We start from the raw sequence: 9,625 nt of genomic DNA on the forward strand, positions 1-9,625 counted from the left end.
GAATTAGAAAAAATATGTGTTTTCCAAAATTGCATTAGAGGCCCAAATAAATGTTCACCTTGTCCGATAGATTTTTAGAGGACGGGGAAAAATTATTTCAGGATTTTTGGAGTCCGTTTAGTATTTCATTTCTTCGTTCTTCTGCGCGGAATTATTTAAAAAAAGCCAACAGACTTATCGGGCCGTGTCTGACCTGGACACTGCGCCCGGGCGGCCTTTTTAAGCCGAGGCCCCGCCGCCAGCCCACCCCGTCCCAAACCCTAGCCCCGACCGCGCCACCGCCACGCGCCGCCGCCGCTGCACACCGCGCGCCGCCGCCCGACCCCGCCGCCGGAGCCGCTCGCCGCCGCCGCCACCAACCCCGCCGCCGACGAGGTAGACGCCGCCGCCGATTTAGAGCATTTTTTCCTGTTTTTTTATTTAGTGAACGCCCATTCATACATTCGTTTTAACGAACGGTTTTCACCCGTTAGCCACAGACAACGAACTTCGTTCGTTAGCCTGTTCGTCAGTTTTCTTTTTCCAGGGTTTTTCTGCGATTATTTTCGATCGCGATTCCTGCCCTAATCTTCGTTCTAGTATAACTTTTCGCTCATTTATTGAAATCAGGCGATTCAAGTGCCTAGATCTTTGTCTCGAAGCCCTCTTTCTGTTTAACCAACTTGAACAAGTTTTTGCTACTGTAAAATTTGACTTAAGTCCAGATTAGTAAACGGATCTTGTTTCTTTCGAAGTTTGAGTTTCGTTTCTTCGTTTTGTTTGATTCTTTTTGCAAACCGGAGTTCTTAAGTTGAACTTTCTGGTTAGATTTCGTATATGAGTTTTACCCGTGCTTCTTGTTGAGTGCTTATTGTATGCTTGTTTGTTTGCGATAGAGTACCCGAAGTGTGAAGCGTGCCACTACGAGTCTCTAGGTTTCATGAATCATCAGCAAGGCAAGTAACACTTTGATCATACCCTTTTACTACCTAGATTTACTACATTAAATCCATCCTCAAACAATTGCATGGTTAGGATCTGATTAAATTGTGGGTTTTGGGAAGTACATGAGGTAGTACCTATTCACCTGTTTATTTTTTCAGACCTATGGGAGGTACTTCTATGTTGCTTATATTGCTATGCTATGCTTGTAGACGTGGATTGGGTTTGAGTGTATTCATGACATATGTGAGTTATTAATTAATGGTTCAACTTAAGGTGGCAACTTAAATACACATCTAGGTGGATTGCTTGTGGGTACATGGAGAATCCAGTGTTGTCCTAGGATATCCCGGAGGACCCGTGTGATCATCCTACGGCCCGCCACCCAGGCTCAAAGGGATCATAAGATTATTCATGCTAGAAACTTCTGTGTGCAGCTACAAGCCATTATGGGCTCTGGCATAGTTGAGTAAGTTGCGTGAAGCTCTCGAAGAGGTAGACTAGCAGATGTAGTGGGTTGTAGGTGGTACTGTCTATCCAGAGTAGAGAGTTAATGCTTCAGAAAGACTGTGTCTCGAATATCCGACCATGGATGTATTCGAGTCTTGTGGGGAAAAGTGCGCAAACCTCTGCAGAGTGTATAAACTAATCATGGTTAGTCGTGTCCCCGGTTATGGACATCTTGAGTATCTGGTTCTTGGATTATCATGTTGATCTCATCACTCTTAATATAATTTGATTGGGTTTAATGATGATGTTTAATTGGGATTGAGTTGGAGGAACCTTCTCAATGTTTAACAACTACCATGATAGTTAAATAAAATTTATTCCTTTGTTGTAGGGAAAAATTGCCTTTACGCAAAACTGTAACCCTAGAGCCTACCACCAGCCAAATATGCATGTAGTGATAACATTTATCCTGTTCATTACTCTTGTGTTACCTTGCCAGCATATTCCATGTGCTGACCCGTTTCGGGCTGCAACGTTGCTGTTGCAGACTTTTCAGACGACGAGTAAGGAGACATAGGTCGTTGTCTTTCACTCAGTGATGTCGTTGGAGTTGATGGACTCACTTTATCTTCCAAGCCTTCCGCTGTTATCGTATTAGATGGCCTTAAGCCATATTTATTGTAATAAGTTCTCTTTTGAGACTCGATGTAATAAGTGTGTGATTGCTACTCTGTTGTAAATCCTCAAGTACTGTTCGTGTTAGCATTACTGATCCAGGGATGACACTGATGCACAGAGATCAAACTATTTGAGGTCTGGTCGCTACATGGACAAGACCCATCCGTTGGCTTAGCATAATGATCATTTAGTTTGATTGATATTGCTTTCTTCATAACTTATACATATTCCTCTGACTATGAGATTATGCAACTCCCGAATACCGGAGGAACACCTTGTGTGCTATCAAACGTCACAACGTAACTAGGTGATTATAAATATACTCTACAGGTGTCTCCAAAGGTGTTTGTTGAGTCGGCATAGATCAAGATTAGGATTTTCACTCCCAGTATCGGAGAGGTATCTCCGGGCCCTCTCTCTAATGCACATCACTATAAGCCTTGCAAGCAATGTGACTAATGAGTTAGTTACGGGATGCTGCATTACGGAACGAGTAAAGAGACTTGACGGTAACGAGATTGAACTAGGTATGATGATACCAACGATCGAATCTCGGGAAAGTAACATTCCGATGACAAAGGGAATAACGTATGTTGTTATGCGGTTTGGCCGATAAAGATCTTCGTAGAATATGTAGGAGCCAATATGAGCATCCAGGTTCCGCTATTGGTTATTGACCGGAGATGTGTCTCGCTCATGTCTACATAGTTCTTGAACCCATAGGGTCCGCACACTTAACATTTGATGACGATTTGTGCTATGAGTTATGTGATTTGAGGACCAAAGTTTGTTCAGAGTCCCGGATGAGATCATGGACATGACGAGGAGTCTCGAAATGGTTGAGAGGTAAAGACTAATATATTGGAAGGTTATATACGAACACCGGAATGGTTCCGATAAGGTTCGGGGATTATTCGGAGCACCGGGAGGCTACCAGAACCCCCGGGATAGTTATTGGGCCTATTGGGCCATAGTGGAGGAGAGGAGGTGGGGCGCACCCCCTTGCCCCAATCCGATTTGGACAAGGGGAGGGGGCGCGACCCCCTCTTTCCTTCTCCCTCTCCCTCCTTTCCCCTTTCCCCCTCTCCATTGGAAGGAAAGGTGCAGATGAATCCTACTAGGTTTGGAGTCCTAGTAGGACTCCCCCCTTGGCGCGCCTCCCCCTTGGCCGGCCTCCTCCTCCCCACCTTTATATACGTGGGCAGGGGCACCCCAAAGCACAACAAACAATCTCTTAGCCGTGTGCGGTGCCCCCCTCCACAGTTTAACACCTCGGTCATATCGTCATAGTGCTTAGGCGAAGCCCTGTGCCGATAACTTCATCATCACCGTCACCACGCCATCGTGCTGACAGAACTCTCCTTCATCCCTCTACTGGATCAAGAGCTTGAGGGATGTCATCGTGCTAAAGTGTGCTGAACACGGAGGTGCCGTACGTTCGGTACTTGGATCGGTTGGATCGTGAAGACGTTCGACTACATCAACCGCGTTACTAAACGCTTCCGCTTTCGGTATACGAGGGTATGTGGACACACTCTCCCCTCTCATTGCTATGCATCTCCTAGTTAGATCTTGCATGATCGTAGGAATTTTTTTGAATTACTACGTTCCCCTACAGTTGTATCAGAGCCAGGTCTATGCGTAGATGATATATGCACGAGTAGAACACAAAGAGTTGTGGGCGATAATAGTTATACTGCTTACCACCAACGTCTTACTTTGATTCGGCGGTATTGTTGGATGAAGCGGCCCGGACCGATATTACATGACCGTGTTTATGAGACTGGTTCTACCGACGTGCTTCGCACACAGGTGGCTGGCGGGTGTCTGTTTCTCCAACTTTAGTTGAATCGAGTTTTACTATGGCCGGTCCTTGTTGAAGGTTAAAACAGCACACTTGACGAAAAATTGTTGTGGTTTTGATGCGTAGGTAAGAACGGTTCTTGCTAGAAGCCCGTGGTGGCCACGTAAAACTTGCAACAACAAAGTAGAGGACGTGTAACTTGTCTTGCAGGGCATGTTGTGATGTGATATGGTCAAGACCTGATGAGATATAAATTGTTGTATGAGATGATCATGTTTTGTAAAAGTTATTGGCAACTGGCAACAGCCTTCTGGTTGTCGCATTATTGTATGAAATGCAATCGCCATGTAATTGCTTTACTTTATCACTAAGTGGTAGCGATAGTCAGAGAAGCAATAGTTGGTGAGACGACAACGATGCTACGATGGAGATCAAGGTGTCAAGCCGGTAATGATGGAGATCATGATGGTGCTTTGGAGATGGAGATCAAAGGCACAAGATGATGATGGCCATATCTTTTTTTTTGATAGAAAGACTATAGGGGAACCCCCTACAGTATAATTGGTGCAACAAACCCAAATTGCAAGTACCATGCCTTGAACCTGGTGGGTGGGAAGGCATCATCCCCTTCACACCACTAGGTGAAAGTGCAACTATCCCTAGGTGGTTTTGGTAATTCATAACAACATATAGCTCATTGAGCTAATGCTATTCCAAGATGATTATTTCAGGAAATCTCAATGATTGGCATGGCATGGATTGAAAGTGGAACCCTCAAAATGCAAAGGACAAAGGATTGGCTCAAGCTCAAAAGCTCAAGACTCTTCATTTTATATTTTAGTGATCCAAGATCACATTGAGTCTTTAGTAAAAGCCAATACTATCAAGGAGGGATGAGGTGTTTCTTAATGAGCCTCTTGCTTCATGTGCTTAGTGATATGCTCCAAAACCCTCAACTACTTTCCCATATCCACATATGACCTAAACCCTAAGAAAAACTCGGTCCTACCGATTCTTCCTATCCGGCGCCACCGAGTTTCACTTGTCATTAGCCACTGCCAAACCCTAGCAATTCGGTCTTACCGATAGGGATCTCGGTCTCACCGAGATGGGGTTGCAAACTCTCTGTTTCCCTTTCGTAACTTTTCGGTCCCACCGAAAGAGCGAATCGGTCCCACCGAGATTGCAATGTAAACTCAGTGTTTCCCCTTTGTAACTTTTCGGTCTCACGAAGTTCCACTCGGTCTCACCGAAAGAGCAAATCGGTCCCACCGAGTTTGCCTGACCAACTCTCTGGTTAGCTAATTACCAAATTCGGTCTCACCGAGTTTGTGTAATCGGTCTCACCGAGATTACGTTATGCCCAAACCCTAACCATATCGGTCCTACCGAGTTGCATGTCAGTCCCACCGAAAATCACTAACGGTCACTAGGTTTACTTTTTCGGTCCGACCGAGCTTATCGATTCGGTCCCACCGAGATTGGAAAACTGTGTAACGGTTGGATTTTGTGTGGAGGCTATATATACCCCTCCACCTTCTTCTCATTCGAGGAGAGAGCCATCAGAACACACACACCATTCCAACTCATATGTTCTGAGAGAGAACCACCTACTCATGTGTTGAGACCAAGACATTCCATTCCTACCATATGAATCTTGATCTCTAGCCTTCCCAAGTTGCTTTCCACTCAAATCCTCTTTCCACCAAATCCAAATCCTATGAGAGAGAGTTGAGTGTTGGGGAGACTATCATTTGAAGCACAAGAGCAAGGAGTTCATTACCTACACACCATTTGTTACTTCTTGGAGAGTGATGTCTCCTAGATTGGCTAGGTGTCACTTGGGAGCCTCCGACAAGATTGTGGAGTTGAACCAAGGAGTTTGTAAGGGCAAGGAGATCGCCTACTTCGTGAAGATCTACCGCTAGTGAGGCAAGTCCTGTGTGGGTGATGGCCATGGTGGGATAGACAAGGTTGCTTCTTCATGGACCCTTTGTGGGTGGTTGCTTCTTCGTGGACCCTTCGTGGGTGGAGCCCTGTGTGGACTCGCGCAACCGTTACCCTTGGGTGGAGCCCTGTGTGGACTCGCGCAACCGTTACCCTTCGTGGGTTGAAGTCTCCATCAACGTGGATGTAGGATAGCACCACCTATCCGAACCACGGGAAAAACATCCGTGTCTCCAATAGCATTTGAATTCTCCAAACCCTTCCCTTTACATTCTTGCAAGTTGCATGCTTTACTTTCTGCTGCCAATATACTCTTTGAATGCTTGCTTGAATCATGTGATGATTGCTTGACTTGTCCTAAATTAGCTAAAATCTGCCAAGAACTAAAATTGGGAAAAGGTTAAGTTTTTATTTGGTCAAGTAGTCTAATCACCCCCCCTCTAGACATACTTTTGATCCTACAAGTGGTATCAGAGCTTTGGTCTCCATTTGCTTTGATCTCCATAGCTTTTGGTGGTCATAGCCTTGGTTTCACAACCTAGGAGAGTATGGCGTCTAGCGAGGGAAATTATCACCGTAGAGGTCCTTACTTTGATGGTACTAATTTTGCTAGTTGGAAGCATAAAATGAAAATGCATATTCTTGGACATAACCCCGCCGTTTGGGCTATTGTGTGTGTTGGTTTGTAAGGTGACTTCTTTGATGGGAGAGAACCGAACCGTGAAGCTACCGCGGATAAGTTGAAGATGTTGCAATACAATGCTCAAGCTTGTGATATTCTCTTCAACGGATTGTGCCTCAAAGAATTCAACAAAATCAGCCGCCTTGAGAATGCAAAGGAAATTTGGGACACTTTGATTGATATGCACGAAGGTACCGACTCCGTCAAGGAATCCAAGTTGTATGTGCTTCAAAGCCAACTTGACAAGTTCAAGATGAAGGATGGTGAAGGTGTCGCTGAAATGTACTCTAGCCTTGCTCTCATCACAAATGAGATTGCCGGCTTAGGAAGTGAAGAGATGACCGATAAATTCATCATCAAGAAGATTCTAAGAGCCTTGGATGGAAAATATGATACCGTATGCACATTGATCCAAATGATGCCCAATTACAAAGATCTCAAGCCAACGGAGGTGATTGGAAGAATTGTTGCTCATGAGATGTCACTTAAGGATAAAGAGGAACTTCACAACAAATCAAGTGGTGCCTATAAAGCCTCATGTGAAGCCCCTGCATCATCAAGTGAGAAACAAGACTTCAATGAAGAATTGAGCTTAATGGTGAAGAACTTCAACAAGTTCTACAAGAGTAGAAGCAAAGATAGAAGCTTCAAGTCAAGGTCCTACAATGATAAAAGATCTTCTAGTCGAGAGCGAAACTGCTACAATTGTGGAAGACCTGGACACTATTCCAATGAGTGTATGGCTCCCTACAAGAGAAGAGAAGATTCTCCAAAAAGAAGAAGCAAAGGATCACCACCAAGAGAGAGAAGGAGTAGAGATGATCGTTATGAACGAAGATACTCACGGAGAAGCAAGGATTCGGAAAGGAAGGAAAAATCATCAAGGAGCTACACAAGACGAAGACATCAAGCTCATGTTGGTGAATGGGTATCCGGCTCCGACAACCACTCCGAGAGAAGTTATTACTCTGGCTCCGAAGATACTCAAGATGAAGGTGTTGCCGGTCTAGCACTTGTGTCAACCAACTCCTACGACATATTTAACTCACCAAATGAAGGAATTGGAAGATGCTTCATGGCCAAAGGTCCTAAGGTAACACACCCCGAGTATGTTGATTTCAATAGTGATGAAGATGACTTGTTAGGTGATGATTTGCTTGGTGACAACTCTAGTGATGAATACTATGATGAAATGTCAATTAAACATGCTAATCAAGATAAAACGAATGACAATGATAAGGAGAAGATTGAGGCCCTAACTAAAGAACTAAACACTCTTAAGTTAGCTCATGAAACCATCTTCGAAGATCATCGAGAACTTTTAAGAGCTCATGAGAAATTATGCTTTGAGAAGCTCAATCTTGAGCAAGAGCATGAGTTCTTAAAAGCAATCAATGATGATCTCCGCAAGAAAAGTTCTTCTTACATTGCCAAGCGTTTACTCTTATCTACTTACATGCCTCAAGTCAAGTCTAGTAACAAGAAAGATTCTTCCTCTAGCAGTAACAATGATCATGTTAAATCCAATATTGTTGCTTCTAGTAGTTCTCTTGATTCCACTAATGATTCTCTTAGCCAAGTTACACTTGAGCAAGAAAATAGCTTATTGAAGGGAATTATAGAGAAAGGAGTGTACAAAAGCCTTGCCGGGAGTAAGCAATTCGAGGAAATTGTGCGCAAGCAAGTAATGCACCGGAAGAATCAAGGTGTTGGTTTTGAACGAAAGTTCAATGCCAATGGAGTTGAGTGGGAAGAAGATCAATACCCCAAGACAAAGTTTGTCCCTCAACAAGAGAAGTATGCTTCTTTCAAGGGGACACAAGCTCAAGATGATCTTCCACCACAAGACTACGAGCAAAAAGGCAAGGACAAGCTTCAAGAGGAAATTGATGCATTTGAAGAAGCTCCAAAGACCTTAGTCAAGTGGATTCACAAGACTACTTCAAGTTCCACTTCATCAAGTATGACTACAACTCCAAGGATTCCCATCAAGATGATGTGGATCCAAAAGAAGAAGAACTAGAGAGTTCTTGAGGGTGACTCCGCCAACATACTTCACTCTTATCATTTTGGCAAGAACAAGTGCAATCAACTTCCACATCTTGCACTAGTTCAAGGAGTCACAAACCCTCTTGTTGGTAAGACAAGGGACAAGGTAACCTAAAAAGTTTTCATGGACATCATCTTTTGTGTGCATCACTCTATGTCTATGGATATCCTTGCTTGTTCCTTGTGGGACTAACCCATGTAGGTATTGAAAGTGCAATTCACTCAAATGGATAGCTCCAAGTGATCTACATCAACATTGAGCATCCACATCTTCAACATCTACATGAAGTCATCATTGACAAAACCCAAGGTTAGTTCATCCCTCTTAGGGGGGATATCACATCTAGGGGTAGCTTTACTCTAAGACTTGAGCTAAAGCAACTCTAAAGATGTGAACAAAACAATGCTTTATGTAAAAGTGGTAACCCCACTTGAGCTTAAACGATGAGTATGACCTATGATCAAGTGTTCTCATTTGACTCCTAAGTCAATATACTCATATATAGATGACCTAGTCATCGCAAATTGATTGATAGATGCTAGAGTTGGTTGTGCATGCCTTTCCACATATTTCATTTGCCATCTTATTGTGTGAGCATGCTGGTTGCATATTTTACTCATTCGAGGACATCCACTTGTTGTTTTGATTGTTTGGTTTTATCGTCTTTTGCCAAGTGGATGGACAAGAATGCCTAAGAACCCCCTCTAGCTATCTATGCTTTTCTCGTCTCAAACTCTATTCATGCTGCATCACAAAATTTGATCAAGTCAGATTTGAACCACTCTGTGTGAGGAGCGCTCACAGTCCCCGATTCGTCATAGACTTAAACTTCCAAAACCTCTTTATGATTCTCGGTCTGACCGATACTCCACTTTCGGTCCTACCGAGATCATTAAGTTGATCTAGGTTTTCGATCTCGGTGCAACCGATTTGAACCTTTTGGTCACACCGAGTTTCAGTAACTGCACGCAGTTATGAATCTCAGTGCCACCGAGTCATTCCACTCGGTCACACCGGCAGGGTCGGGCTATATATAGTCACGGGCAAAATTTTGGAAAATTCTCCGAACCCCTTCACCCGCGCGATAGCCTAC

The sequence above is a fragment of the Triticum urartu genome, chromosome 6A, assembly GCF_056163025.1.
Source record: "Triticum urartu cultivar PI428250 chromosome 6A, HENAU_Tu73, whole genome shotgun sequence".
NCBI lineage: Eukaryota > Viridiplantae > Streptophyta > Magnoliopsida > Poales > Poaceae > Triticum > Triticum urartu.